At 36.5% G+C, this 19,951-nt stretch overlaps 1 protein-coding gene and 1 pseudogene across 1 annotated transcript in view; one reads left to right on the top strand and one right to left on the bottom strand.

Annotated features, from left to right (window-relative positions):
* Positions 1-13,250, bottom strand: part of LOC134380070 (26S proteasome non-ATPase regulatory subunit 8-like) — a 56,288-nt pseudogene extending 43,038 nt beyond the window's left edge.
* Positions 1-19,951, top strand: part of THSD7A (thrombospondin type 1 domain containing 7A) — a 411,752-nt gene that overhangs the window by 115,940 nt on the left and 275,861 nt on the right. The window lies entirely within an intron of this gene.

Raw genomic sequence — 19,951 nt, 5'->3', positions numbered from 1 at the left:
TTTGTAAATTTTTATGAAAATAATTCACAGAGAAATTATTATATCATATTTTGATACATACGTACAACAAGTTTCCATCTTTGAAAAGAATAATACTCATGGAATCAGACACGCCAGCAGACCTACAATATTGTGTCAGTAAAAAATAGTAAACAGCTACCGGATAAACTGGGAGCAGTTGTACAACTAACATATAGTTGAAACACCAGCTATCAGACACTTTAACAGTTTACTAAAAGATGGCAGTGTGCATTGCCTATTTACATGCATGTAATTGTTACTTTTAGTGGAGGAACTTTATTATTTCATTTCCTAGGAAGGCCCTAAGTATGGAAACTAGGTGACCTTAGACGTGGTCTTTCCATATAGTTTCTTGCATTTTCTATACTTAGATCTTTGACTAGGTAGTAGGTTAACAATATCTGCCTCTCTCATCTTGAAGAGTTCTTGTAAAGAGTTTTTAAAACAATTTATAAACTGTAAAGGATCGATAACATTATTCTTATCTTTTGCAGTCTAATAACTGCTAAGGAACAGGAATGCTACATGCTTTCTGCTTGGGTCTTGACATAATATACTTATCTCGTAACATACTCTCTCAATATCTGTCTTGATGCTCATTCAAGAAATATTTACTACACATTAAATATATGTATAGAATGCCACATAGCACATAAAATTGTGTAAGTCATTAGTATCCTCAAGGAGTCTATGGTTTAAAAATATGGTAGCATATATATAAGCATGAAAAATAATTGCTGACTTAAAAAATGAGAATTTTTTCCTTCCCGAGGTTATTTGTGGAGACTTCTGAGCATGAGTTGGGCTTTAGAGAGTTAACAGGCAGTCAATAGTCTGAGTATAGTAGGGGGATTATTCCAAGTGTAGGGAATGTAATGCAATAAGGTTTTGAAGGATTTACTGCAAAGATAGTTTGGTCAATGGCAAATAATACAATTAGATCCAAATGTAGGAAAACACTAAATTATTATATATTAAAACACTGAGAATTACAATATTTATTGGGAGATTATAGGTTGAAAACATCATAAATCTCATAGGAGGAAAAGTCATCCAAATCAATTGTTAAATCCGCAGGGATGGCAATCAGTTTCACCTGCCTGAGTTCAAAGGTATCGTATTCATCGCCACTATACAGAAATTGGATAGTTCCTACAAAATTTTTATTTCCAGTTTTCCCAAACTTCTGATCAAAACTGTAATAGTGGGTGCTTATTCTCTCATGGCTATAATCAGTTACAACTGAACTCATATTCCATTATAGGTAGGATATGTGCTCTCCATATTACATCATTACTTATCCTCTTCAGTCATTTATGCTACTTGCATATACAGGTATATGAGTTTGCAACTCCTGCTCTGTAAGATGTTCCTGTTTGACATTCCTAATAGTTAATTCTTTCTCTATGTTTCACAACATATTTTAAACGTTCTTATGATGAATTAAAATCTGTTTCCCTGGGCCGAGCCTGTGGCGCACTCGGGAGGGTGCTTCGCTGGGAGCGCGGCGACGCTCCCAGCGGCCGCGGGTTCGGATCCTATATAGGAATGGCCGGTACACTCACTGGCTGAGTGCCGGTCACGAAAAAGAAAAAAAAAAAAAAAAAAAAAAATCTGTTTCCCTGTATCTTCCAGCTATTTGTCCTAAATATGTTTAATAGAGTCACATAAAAAGTCTAATATTTTTTCATATAGAAAACCTTTAAAACTATATATTACCATTGGCTATTTCACCCTTATTTATGGATTTAATTACCACTTGTGTTGCCAACTGATCATTTCTAAATGCCTACTGAACACTTCTAGATCCTTGTCCCACACGGTAATTCAAATACAACATATCTGCATTGTGGCTGAATTCGTCATCTTCCCCACCAAACCAGCTTCTACTTTCATAAGCTATGTTTCCTAGCTTAGTAACTAGCTTCAGCATTCATCAAATGACTGAGTCTAAGAATCTAGAAGTCTTCCTACACTCCTTGTATTATCTCATACCCCTATGCATTCAGCAAGTACCACAACTGCATTGGAACTTATTTCAGTTCTTTTTCATCATTTGTCGTGGGACAGTACAATAGCCTCCTAGCTCCTTGTCCTGAGTCATGCCTATTTCAATCTATTCTTTATACTGTTGCCAGAGGGTCTCTCTAAAATGCATATTTTATCATGTTATCCCCCTAATTAGAAAATGTCAATGGTTTACCACCATGTTCAAGATGAAGTCCAAACTATTTAGCTTGCCTTCCAGAATCCATTTTCACCGACTTTTCAGAATCACTTACTACTATACTATACCTAACATATTCTCTTTGGACGAATCATACCAACATTTAGTTTTCTATATTATCTATCAATAAAATGCTTTTCCTACCATCTCATTAGACAAGTTGACTTTCTCAGGTCCTGTAATATGAGTTGAATTAATGCCTCCTTGGTCAGACCATCTGCTCCACCCCAATCAAGACTGATTAGGTACTTGTTTTGTCTTTCCATAGCACCTTATGCAAATAGCTAGCACTATATGGAAAGCAGTACTTGCTTGTTTTTCTCTGTGATACGTAAGTAGGTTACGAGGACACAGATTATATCTTGATAATTTTCTTGAACCCTAGCTTCTAGCATAGGGACTGGCTCATATTTGGCACTCATCAAATGTTATTGGATAAATGAATCAATAACTACTTCTAAGTTAAACATCCTCATGTTTTCATACATTTTAGACTATTCACTACTCTGACTTGGTATACTGTTTATTCTAAGTGAGGTGTATTATGACCACCAAAGATGAACAGCAGACATTATTCTGTGATGAAAAATCAATGAATCTTAAAGTCATATATAGCTGGTTTAATATCTCATTCCACTCAAATGTCACCTATGTGATCAGCAGAAATTTATTCACTGCGCTGGGTCTTAGTTTCCTCCTCTATAAAATATGAATAATTATATGACTACAAGATTATTGCTGAGATTAAATGACAGTCTAGGTAAGAATTCTGGCTTGTAGAAAGTTAATATTTAAATCTTTACATTAAATTTATATTCCAGAACTTATCACATCATTGCAATAGGTAACAGTTATACTAAAATTTTTATGATGGAATAATCCTTCAGAATTAAACTTTGAACTCCTAGTCTTTTTATAGATATGTAAATGAATTTATATTTATAAGAAATGGAGTATAACATTTTAGTACATTTAGGTTAAAAATGTCTCGACAGGAAATGTATTGCACATTTCAAATCAAGTATTCTGGTTGTGTTTGGAGTTACATTGCTTATCCAAGAGGTGGACCAGAAACCCAGCTGTCTTTTTTCTGACCGCTGTGAACTGCATTTAACATTCTTTGTGAGCAGTATGATAAACAACCCCTCAAGCTTATGAAAGCTTTACCACCTCATACTGAATTGGTAGGATCACAGTCAGCTACTCTCTGCGAAGCAGCATCTCTCACTTAATCACTTTCATTGTTATTCTACCCCGTGTCTAAATAATCTCAGTAGTCTGTTTAACTGGAAAACTCTGCAATGGAGATAGAACAGAGCTTGAATTTTAGTAGATAAAAGTAACTAGCATGAAAATGAATGGTGCTATATCAGAATTTTGTTCATCAACAATAGAGACTGGTGGTTGCACAGGCCCGAATGTGGCTTCTGGTGGCATAGGAAGGGCATAGATTTGGGTTACTTTTCACCCTTGCTTGAAATGCATGGAGGCAAACAGCAATTATTGGAAATGACATCCTAAGGGAGTGACACTGTAAAAAGCCCAAAATGAAGTCACTGATCCACTGGACTTAGAAAAGATAGCCAATGAGATATAAAGTGAGACTACGGGAAACAACAGTTGGTTACCCGCATTTAATAGTGGCTAAACTTTTTAGCTGCCTTTGCTTATATTTTATATAGATGCATATTTTAATATCTCAAACTGAAAACTTTTTTGTGTAGCTTTATAAACCTAATTATTATGTTGTTGGGAAAAATAAAACAGGAAGCAAAATTATTCCTCTAAGTTTTATGAAATGAATTGCTACAAAAATATTTATTGAACTTTCATGAAATAAGTAAAATAGAAATATCTCAACTATTTGAAGATTGTATATGTTATAGGACTTTTTCAAAAGTGTGTGTGTAATAATAATAATGCTGTCATCTGTAATAGCAATGACCATGTGTCATGGTACATGAACCTGTTTCATGCTGGGTCCCATGTACATATATTTTCTCATTTGCTTTAACAGTAACCCTGTAATTATGGCTATCCTTCATTTCCAGATGAGGAAAACAGAATAAAGCTAGTCAGTGGCAAAGGAAGAATTCTATCACAGAAACAAAATTAGATGGTGTCTAATTATGGTTAACCTTAACTTTAGTATTCTGACTAGATACCTCAAAACACTAATCTTAAACTCAAGACTAGATGTTAGTCTCACCTCTACCATTTTCTAGCTGACTAAATTAGCAAGTCACTTAAACTTCCTGTTTTATTTTAAAATTATAATATTTGAATAATATGTTATCACTAGTTTTACTGGATTATGAGGATCCATCTAGTTAGTACATAATTGTATTCTATGAACTGTCAAACGGTATACTTGTTTTTATAGTACCCTAGATAAATACATTTACTAGATTATAGTATTCACATATGTTCAAGATGGTAGCATTTTATAACAATGTATATGTCCTTTATTAGAAATGTCTTATGTGGTAAGTTTAAATGCACATCTACATAGTCAAAATGCAATTCTATTTTTTTTACTCTAAATTCTCTTTAAGGTGTTTCCTACAAATTTTGAGGACAAGTATATTCTTGAAAAGTTCATTCATTTAGGTTTAAGCACAGGAGTCATGAATCATGAGGAATACATTTAATATTTCAACAGCATATTCTCCTAGAGAAACATACAGCTTGAAGTTCCCTTTAGTTGCAAGAGACATGTTAGTATCTAGAGAAGTGACTCAAACAAAAGCGTAAGAGCCGTCTGGGGAGCCATAGACTGATCATAGTGTCTTCTCCTGAAGGATTTCAGCTATTGGGCTTAAATTACTGTTAAAATATAATATTATTTTTAGTAAGATTTTAAACAGTTTTCAGGATCCTTTATCTGCACAGTTCAATATTTACGTCTGGAAATTCGTATTGAAAAATTAATTCCAGAGTTCACAATTAGTATTTCTCTAGGATATTCCTGTTACTTTAAGGAAAGCTTGTTTTCTTTAAATTAATTTATAGCAGTGACTTTTAACCTATTCTGCAGAGAATACTTGAGGTATTTCGGTGGAGGAGTTAGGGAGAAAATGACAGGGATGAAGGTAGCTGAACTCCAAGGTCCTCCTCTTCAGACCAGAGCAGCTTTATTCTTATTTGTTGTATACATTGAGCATCTGACTAACATTTTAGCTTGGTTTTATTTTAGTTTAGTTTTTAATATTCGGTTGCTAAAACCACTGGCTTAAAATAAAGCTGTCTGTACTATTTCCGCATGGGAGATGACAGAGAATTGCTCATAAAATAATATACCCAACCTTTATTTAACAATGGAGACATATCTTTATCTACCTTATTTTCACTTGTCTGTGTTATTTACATAAATTATCACCTTCTTGATGGATGCATCAGAACGCTGTAAGCACATGTTTTAGTAGGAAGTATCTGAAGCCATTCTGCCACATCTGTAATTATGACCAATCCAAGTACTCTGTTGTTTTCAGACTACAAATTTGGTAAACAACATTTCTATTCCCACCTTCTATCTTACTCCCACAGATTTTGCTTGTCATTCTGGAACCCATCATCTTGTACTGAGCTGGGACCTTTGGATCTATCTTACTTTCCCTAAGCAGCCTCTCGTAGCCTAACATTGTTTTACACTTGACACTTGTGACTTAGTCATTCACAAAGTCTTATTAGTGATTGGGTTTTGTTACGACAGAAATTTTTTAGTTTCTCTGCTTGCTGTTGATAGAATATCTCTATAATGCTGTGTGTAATTTTAAAAAGCTATTTTTGAATTATTATTTGGTGCCTGAATGTTATATATATTATTTATTGAAAATGGTATTTCCTATAATTTATGACATGCCTCTAAGCTTAGGAGAAACATGATTTTTTTCTATTTTAATATCATTTTTTATGCCAAAAGCTTCACTCATCTCTGGGGGTTAATAGCCATCAAAGATGCCTAAATCATTCAATGTCATTATATAATAGGGTTGATTAAACATATTTACCCATTCAAAATACATTACTACTTCTGGATTTCATGTAGAATGTGATAGACAGGAAATTTTAACATTTGTGTCATTACTCTTGATAAAGGACTTGTAGAATCTCAAATTTGGAAGAGTTTCAAAGGCAAGGACAACCTGATGGGAAGGTGGGAAGGTGGTCCTCGTTTTGTGAAGTTAACTTCAATTCAGGCTTTATATCAGCTTACCCTCTTAGTTCATCAGGAAGTCTCTGCTGATACCCTAGACCGGGTTAAATCCTTCTGTTGTACTCTCTTCTAATATTATGTACCTCTCTTTGATAGTACTTATTACAATTGCACTTTACTATAAAAATTTCAGTACTGTCTCTCTCCCTATTTGATTGTGAGTTCTTGAGGGCCAAGAGAATCCCTCTTTTGTTCATGATTGTATCTAGGTGCCAAACCTAATGCTGGACCTACCAGGTTCAAGAAATAAGTGTTGAATAAATTTGAAAAAATGTATGAATGTGAGTTCTTTCCCTCATTTGGAATTACCTTATCCCCAAATTTAAAGGAAACAAAAACTTAACATATTATGGATGTTTTCATTCATATGTAAATTATGTTTCTTCCTATATTTCTGTTAAAAATATGATAGAAATGTCAGCCTTCCTTTTTTAAAAAAAGTGAGGAATTTCTTAAAAATTCTGTGACCTCAGTATTCCTCTTTAAATTTACCATTGACACCTATCTACTTTGGGGAACACTTTGTTATTTAGAAAATACCACTAAGAATTTTATTTTTATTTTTATTTTTATTTTTTTAATTTTATTTTGTCGATATACAGTGTGGTTGATTATTGTGGCCCATTACCGAAATCAACAACATTGTATATCAACAAAACAAAATTTAAAATAAAAGTATCCCACCATTTGAACACATCATAGCCTACACTTTACATTTTAAAACAGAATATTTAAGGGAAGCAGAGAGGTTAGGAGTATTAGAACAAATATACATTTAATTTTAGTTTATATAAAAAAGGTTCCAGTGAGGAAATTGACTCAGTTTCCCCAAGAAGATTTGAGAAAGCATTGTTTTGAGAGTGGCATAAATTAGCCTCATGATGCTAATCTTGCCCTGAAAGAGCTCAGAGTGGATCCGCATACCTTCCATGGGGCAAGAGTCCTCAACAAAGCAAATTTGTCTCAAACTTTTACCTTCCCAAATACCAAGGCAACTTTGTTCAATAACAGATCTGAAGAGAAAAGCACATGCACCAGCCTCAGGACAGATTTCAAGGCAGGAAATAAAACACCAGAGAGCCAGTGGAGTCAATTGTGGCTCTCAATTAGACCTAGGTTACTGAAAATGGAATTTGAAAAAAAGAGAGATAACTGAGCTGTCTTTGTAAAATTGAAGACCTGCTTCATGTCTTCATTCCAATATGTTTATATTTCCCCATAATATTAATCTGCCACACAAATTTATTTTGAGAAAAATCAAACACTTTCAAAATATATGACCACATCACACTCTCTGAACCAAAGTGAATACGTGCTTTGCTTTGTATGTTCACCAAGTCTGGTTACTTCTTTGGACCTTGAAAAGTCAGGTGGAAAGATATATAGTAGTCTGTTATAATAGACAAACAATTTATCCCTTGAACAATAAACAACTATTTAGATTTCCATGAATTGCAGAATTTGGAGTGTTGTTTTCTCCATTCTAAGATGATATGGTCATATTGAGTACTTAAGCTCATATATGCTATTTAATATAATTTTTAAAATTTTCTTGAAGCTAAACAAGTCTCATAATATTCTCCTTGAAGTAAATAAAATTTATAATTTGTTAGCATTTAGTAACAACAAAAGTTTTGAATTTAATGTGGTAGATACAAATCCCTGGAGCCTGGCTTGGCAGGAATGCTCAGTGGTAGTGGTCTTTGTCTAAGGCTTATCTTTTTTCTTTGTTCATTTCAAATGGGCAAGTGTTTTCTTAATTGGAGTAGGCTTCATACATAAAAAGCTATCTTCACGCTATTTACTATTGATTTTTGAAGATCTGACCGCTTATATGTTTTGAAATCACGGGTTAACCTTCTTGCCTGAAGGAGCATTGCACCTGGGAATGGCATTTCCATTTTCTAAAGTAATGTGACGAAAGAAACCAGACTAAAATGGCTCGTGACATTACCTATGGCTCTTGAGGATAACATCATTTACTTGGTTTAACAGAAGAAAAAAACATGGTTTTATTTTCAATTGACAAAAAGCTAAACGAAGAGTAAAAGACTCTTTAAAAGGCGCCTCAAAATCTTTTCTCTATAGAATATGACAAGGCCAAGGTCAGAGAAGTCATTTCTACTCTGTGCACTATCAGCAGCTCAAAGTCATAATCCTGTTCCAGTAAAAACGGTACTTCTCTATTTCAATCAAATTAGGGAAAATGACAGTTAAGAGAAAAGCATTTTCTCAAACACTGTGATATCTAAAGCAGTCATCGAACCAGCAAGTGCTTTGACCTTACATAATAGTTACCATTTCAGCAGCTTTAACCAATTTGGTCATAATTGCTGGGCAGATAGTTTGTCAAATAATTCCCCGGTTCAGACTGCAGCTTAATCTTTCATGGTTTAATCCTATCATGTCTAGAGCTTACATTGTTATTGTCAAATCTGAAATATTTTTCTATATTGTATAGAAACTAGTTCTTATCTACATTTTAATTTTAAAAAGACTAAAAGCCTGCAAAAGTTTGTTCCCACTTGAGAGAAGAAATAGGGGAGAGAAAAAGAAATTGTATTTTATTCATCTTTACATCCTATCTACATAAATCCCAATTAAGTGTATCTCTATATATTCTTTATAGCTTAAACTTCTGAATAGTCTTTACTACAAATCTCAAAGGGTTGCTATGTGAATTAACTGGAATCATGCAAAGTGAGTACAGAGTAGGGGCCTTGATGCACCAACACTGTGATTTCCTGGTCACCTTCCTCCTCCACTACCTCCCATTTCATATCTGCCTAACGAACGTCACCTCTGTCACTCTCCTTGCTCCACACTCCTGCACAGTCACTTCCTTCTTTTCCTATTCAGAACATTTGCTCACGTTTTTCTCTCTGCCTGAAATATCCTATTCTTGGTCCTTATATAGCTACTGGCCCTTCATTTCAGTCTCTATTTAAATTTCATCTCTCAGAAATGTCTCTCTGAATTCTGTGTCCCTCTTCATTCTAAAACAGTATCCTTTGTTCTCCCATAATATGGTCTCATTTTGAATGTACAGGTAAATGCTTGTATGCAGAGTCTGTATTCTCCAGTAGACTATAAGCCAGTGAGTTTCTATCCAGGCTGCACTTTAAAATATTTTTGGAGTTTTAAAGCAATACTGATGCTTGTGCTCCATCAGCTAGAAATTCCCAGTAAGTGGCTTTGAGTGAGGTCCGGGCATCGGTATTGTTCAGAAGTTCCCCAGATGATGCTAATTCCCAGCAGAGTTGAGAAGCTCTATCCTGAGCTACAGGAAGGCTGTAGTCACTTCCCTGGCCACTGTGTAACCAGTGACTAGCACAGGGCCTGATGTGAATGTTTGAATTAATTCTTGCCTTAGCTAGAAAACTAGGCATCCTAGTTTTCTTCGTTTGCTAAAATATTACTTGGAGATGACAGAAATATTCTCAAAAACCAATACTGTACAATTTGAAATGAAAAAGGTACTTGCTTCAAAATGAAATACTAATCCTGGTTTCCCCTTCCAGTGATGGAAACAAGATGTTTTCCCTCAGTCTTTTACTAAGAAGAATATTTTAATAATGTCTGTGCTCATATCACAAAATGTAACCATAAGCCGTGTGTGTGTGTGTGTGTGTGTGTGTGTATTTCATGTTTCTTACCAATCACAATCTATCTATAGATCACTAACATCATAAATCACCAACTGCATCATAGGGCAGTCGTTCCTGCTTATTACAACTAAAATGACTGACTTTTATATTAAATATATAAACAACTTCTTGCTTATTAGCAAAATATATTTTATTTCTTTACCATTATCTGTATTTCAGAGAACTTATTTAAAAAAACTGGTGATTCTGTTACACATCAAAGCCAGAACCAGGGTGAAGTAAATGAGGCATTTGGTTCAGTGCAGAATTTAAGTGGGCATGCCAAAAAACTCAGTAATCAAAATAATGTTTGATATAATATTTTTAAAAATCAAAATTAATGCAAAAAATCCATTATGAACAAAATATCATTTTAAATAAAGACCATTGTTGTGTTGATCTATATCAAAATCTCAGGTAAAAGGAAAAATTGCACCCTATATGCATGTTTTTATGTATTTTTCTAAAGGATAATTTTTTCCAGAACATTATAGTTGGTGAAAAAATGGCTAAATAGCCATGTTTTATGTTATATATTTTATTTCTAACAAAACAGAATTTAATCATAATGCTTCAGCTGAAGCTAATTCAAATTATTTTAAACTGTCTCTTGGTCAAGAGATTGTCAAACACATCAATTTTCTCAATTCAAAAGGAGATAAACAAAGAAGTAGACTTTGAAAAGATGATTAATGTGCTTGCTTCCATTAAAGCCAACGTCCACATGTTTCCTTCTGCCTCAGGCTCCAACACGTCTCCACAAAGCACTGTGATGCATGTAATAACTTTTTACTTATTAAGAAATTCAATTGCCCCCAAAAAGTAAATTTGTGACACTATTAAATCAAATTAAAATTCCAGGCAAAAGTTAAAAGTGAGACAAAGATGATTGGTCTAATATTGATAGTGAAGATTTGACATTTATGCTCTTTTAAATGTCACATAATATAATACCAACATAAATATGCAAAATATGTTCAGAATGCAAGAATAATAGAATGAATAATAATTGTAAAATTAAAATGAATACGAGTGTAAGATAGAACATAATTCAATGAAAGAATTTAAATAATAGAGTAAAAGGTATGGTTTAATGGCTAGATATCAACTTGGCCAAAGTTTTTAAAATGCAGTAAAATTTAAATAGCAGCAATTGTACAAGCTATTCTCTGATGATGAACAATAAGAACAGAAATAATATCTTAAGTAAAATCAGAAATTATACCTTGAGTTTATGAAAAAATCCTTATAAGGAATTTAATTAATATTTTCTCCTTAGAATATTTGAAAGAAAGGAGGAAGAGTGGTGAGTGATTCTCTAATTAGGAATACCCACAGCTCACAAATGAGCAAAACATCAGCATCGTGATGTCAAGTATGCCAGAGGTTCTGGAATATTTTATAAACTATAACAAGAGTAAGTTTATAAAAGTTTATACATAAAATGTCCCCAATTATACTGAATGTCATTCTTCACAATAGTTGGCAATATTTTATTTTTTAAAATGAGGGGAAAAAAGAATGAAGCTAAGAGAGCAAAGAGAAAAAAAGAAATGTTCTTTCTTAATATCACTTAATCATCAGAATCTCAAGATCCTATTGATTACAAACTCCCTTACTCCCTTTGGGAATCTGCTAGTTAGACAACTACAAAATGGAAAAATGGAAATTGCTTTAGAAAATTTTTATGGTTCTAATTTGTATTACATGGATTCATCTGTAAGATGAATTGTATATATTGTTTCATTGCCCTAGAAAGATGTCATGACAACCTAAAATATGTTCCTAATTGAACCTTCTGTATATCTGTTTTTTTAATATATTATATGTGTTATATATTTCCAGTCATCTACCTATAAATAAAGTTAGCATCACAATTTAGAAAATAAAAACAACAAAAAAGATTTTATGTGATCATCTTTTAAAAGGGGTATAAAATTGTAAATGGGTTTCACAGCAATTCAGCAAACTGCAAATTACAATGAATAATGAATGAACACAAGGTCAGCTCGATCGGATGTTTCTCAGCAAGAGGAGTGTCTCGTAGACTTCAAAATACTCATGCCTATAAAATCATTTAACTGTTATTTCTACAATTTAAATAACAAGGTATTTGATTATTACTAACAAACAATTTATAGCTCTGAATCATGTCTGAACTGCAAAGTAAACTCTCTTATCCTAGTAGTTTGTAATGTCCTAAAAAACAAAACCATGCAGAGCCAGAAGCACAACCAGAAACTATCAAAGGATCTGGCCACTACGTTTCCATCTCACTTTGAAGATTGATTTCACTAGTGCTAAGAGCATCAGAAAAGCAACTAAAAGCATTTTCTGCTTTCCATTCCCACTGTTTACCCTTGAAGGTCTGTTAATGTTCCCTTGTAGCCTTCAGGTATTCCACAGACATGGCAGGAGAGCTCTTCATTATGTACTATTAGCCTCCAGAACTGCACACAAGGAAACTTCTCATCAAACTTGAAACATCAGCAAAGTGTTCAATCTTTTGGAAAAAAGCATTACTTCACAGAAGTCAGGGAGTCTCACCATCTAAGACCAGTTGCTGTGCTGATTGCCGGTCTAGCAAGAAAATGTGAGCATTTAGGAAAAGGTGTTAGGTTAACATCACAGCAGTAAAGAGAAAAATATTTTGGGATAGTTTTAGTATTAAGACCCAGTTTTCTTAGCTTAAGATACTCTGAAAACATATTCAAAAGGATGGGATCGAATCTCTTTGAATACATTTATACCAAGAATTTTGAAATACGTGCTTTTGCAGAATAAGTTAATACTATCTACAGTGCTTTGATATGAGCTTCTGTCTCCCAGTGGATCACTTTATTAAGGTATCAGAATTCTGGAAATGTGCACCTTAGCTATTGTGTCTTTGGTAAAAGTCAGTTTGCTTCCAATTTGGCTATGCTATATATGTGTTAATACGGCATAGTAAAATATCACTCATTAACACTGGGATGTATTTGTTTATCAGTTTATCTAGCAGCATAGCAGAGCCCTAACGCAAACTCTTGAAAACAAATATTCTACTTTTTTATGGATAGGAAAATTCAGACCTCAGGCTCCAACCAGATTATGTCATGGTGAGTGCCTGGATCATGTCTGCCATCCATTCTACCGCCATGGGCGCTTAAACTTTTGGCCTCTGCCTGCTCATTGAAGATTCCTCTATGGTAATGGCTGTCCCTGGTCTACTCCACAGAACCTAAAGGTTAAAGTATAAACTCTTTAGCCCAACTTTCAAAGCTCTCCAGAATCTGGTGTAAAACAAGATTTCCAATCTTATTTCACACTCTCTATATACTACATTACAGCCAAATTGGACTCTCCAGACATATGTTAATCCAAAGATCTGCTTTTTTGCCTCTGTTTATGCTGTTTGCTCTGCTTGGGGTGCTTTCTTCCCAATTTTTTTGCATGCCTGTTGAATGTCACACATTGCAACTTATATTGCTCATATTTGTAACACACACGTATTCACATGACATGCATGCACAAACACATACACATAAATACAACAGTACATAGACATGAAAAGTTTGAGAGAGTTGTCACTGGGAAAGAAAATGGCTCATATGGTTCCAATGAGGCAACAAAGCTCCAGAAGCCCAAGAAGGAGTAATCAGGGGGCCATGGATGCTCAAATGAACAATTACATATATGGGATGAGACCATGTCTATTTCCTAATTTTTGTGGAACTATATTAATAAGAAATAAATGTGGAAGTATTGTGTTTCTGAGGCAAGATCATTAGACTGACTTTAACCCATTTATTTATATTAATTATTATTTAGCTTGTTAATAATTAATGTATATTAATTTATATTCCTAAAATCTCCAGATATAAGACTTTTTAGAAAACAAAATGTTGACTTTTTAAAAACCAATAATATATCTAGATTTAAGGAAATTGCATCAAAAGATAAGGTGGTCTGAGCTTTCTCTAATTCCCCAAACAATGTTGCGCATTCCTTTATTCCTTTATTTGTACATTCTTAAATTACAGCATTCTTCACTTTGCAGAATGTCTGGAAGAGCTCTCACACTGTTTGGTGAGTTACTCATGGGCAGGCAAGCATCTTACTTCTTATTTTATTTTTATTCAGGTAATGACATGGTATGGTACCAGTAAGAAAAAAAAGAAAGAAATCTTAATGACAAAATATTGATTATTGAAAAAAAAATTTTTAATCATGTGTCTTTCACACTAAGACATATTTCCTGTTGGGTGTGGCCACTGGTAAAGATGTATTGCTTTTCCTTTGGCAGGGTAAGTTTTCTGTGCATATTACCTGCATAATTCATTATTTGAGTTATGAATGAATGAATTCATATTTTCACTCTGCCCTTTCACATTCCCTGTGGGGCATTTCTATAGCAGAGTTCCTCTGTATGCATAATGGGACATGGGTTAGGGAAATAAAAATATTAAGTGGTAAATAGCTTGAACTGGGGAAAATATCAAACCGTGACTCTATCAGCAAAATGATGATAGAGATACACCATAGACACAGCTAACCACACATGCATTTAAAAATACTATTCCAGACCATTTTTTTGAAACTGATAGCTTTGGGTTGATTAGGTAGAGAATTCAGGACAATGAGAAGAGTCTACATACTTACACTATATATATAATAACCAGTAATACCTGGGCCCATTCCTTGGCTTTAAATGAATCAATTTATCTTAATGAAAAAATTTCAAACCTTTCGAGATAGAAGGCTAGATTACATGAGCTCTGCTCTGTGCTGCCACCTTCCTTCATTCTTACTTCTATTTTAGGACTTATGCTCACTGTCACCATACAATTATAAGTCTCTTTAGGGCAGGCCCATTTACCCCTAGTTGTGTCTCATATGAGGGTACTTCAAAAAGTTCATGGAAAGATTTGTATTATCTTTCAACTCTATTTTTCCACAAGCTTTTTGAAGTACGCTTGCACATGCTCACTGTTCAATTAATTTATTCCTGTTTGATTATGTTAATGTATTGTGATGCTAAAAAATATAATGCTTCCATTTCTTTTGTGGAAAAAATAATATATTTCACATGCAGAGTAGAAAGAGCACCACACTGGACTTAAGATACTCCTTGGTCCAGTTTGCTATCAGGACTTCCAGCCTCACCTTGGAAGTATCACTTCAGCCTTCCGGTTTCCGTGTGCATAGGATTATGTGTTTGAGCTCAATAGTCCCTGAAGTCTCTTCTAATTCTAATAGAGCATACACTGTTGTAACTGTTAACATTGATGTTGTGTGTGTTGTTTTTTGCTAATTCATATACTTTCATTTTAATGTATAGCTTGGGAAATTTTCTAAACAGTAAATCCTTTCAGGTTTTTTTCAAAGTTGCTATATACCATTTTGTTAAAATATATCACAGGGGATTATGAAAGAATCATGGTACTCATACACAACTCTCAATTTTATAAATTTACATATAGATGGATTAATGATAAAAAAAAAAAAAAAACACTTGTTAAACCATTAACATTTATTGGCATTTATTTATTTATTTATTTATTTATTTCTTTTTCGTGACCGGCACTCAGCCAGTGAGTGCACCGGCCATTCCTATATAGGATCCGAACCCGTGGCCGCTGGGAGCGTCGCCGCGCCACAGGCTCGGCCCCATTTATTGGCATTTAAATTGTGGGCCCAAAAGGATCATCTGCGTTATCAGGAGTCTGTTTATGGTAATGTGGCCACAATCTACGAGCACTGCAATGGCTTTGTAGAGCACAGATATTTTTCTTCTTTCCACCTTGCCCTACTTTTTATTATAAATTTAAAATTTATTGTAACTGCTCCTATTTGGTAGAAAATGTGTGTTTAAAAGTGACTGTTAAGAAGAAATGGGAAGCATATAAAAGATAAAGTGCAAACATTTTGCTGTAGGTTGAGACAATATTGATTTCACAAGAAAATATGAAAAAATAATTGTGAACAAAGCTAAGAGTGTCTGGTATACTCTTCAGTGAATAGACCTGCACAAGTTCATTCAATTAGTAATTGTTACATGACATATTTTCTTAAAAAAAAAAAAAAAACAGGACACTACCATCCAGATTCCACCGGATAGGAAAATGTAAATTTTAGGGTTTTTTTTAACTTATTTTAACATTCTTGCATAATATTTTATTTTTAATTTTTTTTCAGAATTAAAACATATTTTATTCTATTTATTTATTTTTATTTTTATTTATTTATTTTAACATTTACTTGTACATTTTTGTGGGGTACAGTGTTTTGTTTTAATACATGCATATACTGCACAGTGATTCACTTAGGGTAGATAGCAACCAGCAATGAAATTTCAAATGTTTTAATAACTCCATTAGCTAAATTGTTATCTGATTGCTGCTGTAAAATAGAATGTTAGCCTTCATATTTTTAAAAGGAAATCTTTATTAGGTCGTATGAGAACCCTTTCGGCCAAGCCCCATCATGGCGCTGGCTACCCTTCTCTTTTGCCTTCTCCTTCCAGCTGGTGCCACAATACCTTCCCGCTGGCGCGAATCGCACGCCTGTCAGCACAGGTTCCCTGCTCCTGGCCCCTTAGCAATGCAATCCATCCAATCCCCGAACGCCCTGTGTCCTCAGCAAACCTATCAGCTCTCTTCTAACCCTATAAAAGCAGATATGGCCCGCTGAATAAAAAACCTTCTCCAGCGAGCTGCCTTGCGTTTGTGTCTCATCCTTTAACTGGTGCTGAATTTTATTCCTTTCATTGGTGCTGAAACCCGGGACGGGATTGTCCACTGTGGACCCCGTCTCCATCTCAACCAAGGCGGCTTGCCCTCGTCCACCTTTTCGGGCACTGGCTCTTCGCACTCACCACCGCCTCCACCCTTGGGTAAGTCTCCCTTATAGGGCTGCCACCCTCTTCTGGGCTACAGCGGAGCAGTTATCAACCAACAAGGCTCCGACACCCTTAAGAGATGTAAAGTTACACACCATTAAGACCTTTACAGTTGTGACGGACCCTCCGGCTATCCATTCCCTTCTCTCCAGGAGCCTTTGAGCATGAGGGTTCAGGGTGGAGGCACCTTTCTGCTTCTCTCTCTCTCTCTCTGGACGCTAAAACGGGTTCCAAAAATCGTAGTACTAGGTTCCTCGTGGCCTCCGGCACTGTGCCTCCAGGGAGCTTGAAGTGTGGGTGACGACCCTCACTCTCCTCCTAATCCAGTTCCTATAGAACCTCCTTGGCTCACAAACTCCTCAGGGGACGCCTCCTGGATTTTGCTGACCCACTTCTGGCCCGGGAATTCATTTCCTTGTTTTCTCTTTTTCTCTTCCTCTTGATTTCCTTATCTCTGTCCACTTCACAATGGGAGCCTCTTCATCCCTTCCAGAAACCTCGCCCCTCAAATGCTTACTCAGAATCTTACTGTACTCTCCCTTACACCAGATATTAAGCCAAAGTTCTTGATCAGATTTTGCACTCAAGATTGGCCCCAGTATCCCCTGGACAACCAAAACCATTGGCCTTTTGAGGGATCCCTAGACCCAGACCTCCTTCACAACCTTTTTAACTATTGCCAGTGCCTCAAAAAGTGGAAGGAGATCCCCTATGTTGACTCCTGGCCTGTAAGTCTCCACCCCTTCTTGACCCTCCTACTTTACCGCCCGCCTCCCTCTGCTCCCACTTCCCCCTCCGCCTCAGTTTCCTCTCCGCCATCTTCCATTTCAGCTTCCCCTTCCACTCCAATTCCACAACTTCCTCCCCTTTCCCCTCCTCCTGCAAAACCTTTTAGTCCTCCATGGACTAGATCACAGGGGCTCCCTCCAGTCCCTCCCACTATTGCACCACTTCGAGAGGTGGCTGGCCCAGAAGGGGTAATCAGAGTTCATGTACCTTTTTCCATCTCTGATCTCACACAATTAGAGAAGAAACTGGGCTCCTTTACCACTGACCCCACCACCTATGTTAGGCAGTTTTAGTGGATCCTGCAGGCTTACAGTCTCACACACCATGACATATACATGTTGATAGCTAACACTCTCCTTCCTGAGAAGCGAAGGCGTGTATGGGAATTGGCTTGAGCCCATGCAGATGGAACACACAGGACTAATCCTAACCACCCTACAGGTCCCAATGCACTTCCAGAACAGGATCCCCAATGGGATTATAACACCCCTATTGGCATAAATTCCCATGATGTTTTTGCCTCCTGCCTTGTAGCCGGCCTCAAATGGGCTGCTTGAAAAGTTGTAAATTTCCAAAAGGTGCAGGAAGTAATACAAAAAAAGGAAGAAACCCCTTCCGTATTTTTAGACAGGTTAACCAAGGCCCTTCAACAATATACCAATCTAGACCCAGAAACCCCAGATGGTTGTCATGTTTTAATGACCTATTTCCTAGCCCAGAGCTACCCCAACATTAGGGCTAAATTTAAAAAGCTAGAGCAGGGGCCCGCTACTCCTCAGACTGAAATTCTTACAGTGGCTTTTAAGGTTTTTCATAATAGAGAGGAAGAAAAGGAACGCCGCAAGCAGAGAGCTGATCAGGCAAATTTTCAGATGCTTGCACAAATAATCCAAGGACAGCCACAACCCAGGCACCCACAAACCCATAAGCCGCCCCCTGGAACCTGCTTTAAATGCGGAAAAGAGGGACATTGGGCAAAAGCCTGCCCCTCTCCTTGGCCTCCAACCACTCCCTGTCCCAAATACCACAAAAGGGGCCATTGGGGATCTGATTGCCCTGCCACCCGAAGGGGAGAGGGGCCAATCACCACACAATCTAAGCCCGACCTGTTGGGACTAGCAGGAGAAGATTGATGGGGCCTTGGGTCTCTGTTCCCGACCATGACCATCATGACACAGGAAACCAGGGTGCGGCTTGTGGTGGATGGGTGCCCCATTTCCTTCCTCTTAGACACCGGAGCCACTTTTTTGGTCCTGAGAGAGTTCTGGGTCCCAACTACACCTTCCACCTCTCCTATTGTCAGGGTAGGCGGTAAACAGATTTTCCCTCATAAAACCCCACTATTAACATGCACCATGCAAGATGTTTCCACACCCTTCTCACACTCCTTCCTTGTCATGCCCCAATGTCCCATCCCTCTACTGGGAAGAGATATTCTTTCCCTTCTCAGGGTTACGATCAGCATCACCTCCCATGCCTCACCTACCACACAGTTTTTTATAGCACTCCTGGCCAACGACTCGGACTCACGGCCTCCTTTTCCAACATTAACTGAGCCTGTCAACACAGTTGTCTGGGACACGTCAAGCCCCTCCACTGCAAAGTGTTCTCCAATACACATTAGGACTAAGTTTATATGCCAGGCTCAGTATCCCCTGACCACCACAACCCTTCTTGGCCTTTCCCCATCATTCAGGATTTACAAAAAAAGGGCCATCTCTGGCCCACTCGCTTGCCTTTCAACACCCCTATACTAGCTGTAAAAAAACTTAACAGGACCTATCGCTTGGTGCAGGATTTGTGCCTCATTAACTCCTCAGTCATCCCTATCCTTAATGCCCAATGTCTATACCCTCCTTTCTAACATCCCAGCCACCACAACCCATTTTTCGGCTTTGGATTTAAAGGATGCTTTCTTCTCTATACCTCTAGCGCCAAGCTCTCAAGATCTTTTTGCTTTCACTTGGACTGATCCTCACACCCGACACTCCCGACAATTTACCTGGACGGTTCTCCCACCGGGATTTCGGGACAGTCCTCACATCTTTGGCCAGGTTTTAGTCCAGGATCTCCCTGATTTTTATGCCAACCACCCCGATTCCATGCTTCTTCAGTATGTAGATGACCTTCTCTTGTGCAGCCCCTCGCGGGAGCAATCTCAAACAGATACC

This window comes from Cynocephalus volans, chromosome 6 (genome assembly GCF_027409185.1).
Source record: "Cynocephalus volans isolate mCynVol1 chromosome 6, mCynVol1.pri, whole genome shotgun sequence".
Taxonomy (NCBI): domain Eukaryota; kingdom Metazoa; phylum Chordata; class Mammalia; order Dermoptera; family Cynocephalidae; genus Cynocephalus; species Cynocephalus volans.
The sequence above is the reverse complement of the archived record's forward strand: the minus strand, read 5'-3'. Positions and strand labels throughout refer to the sequence as shown.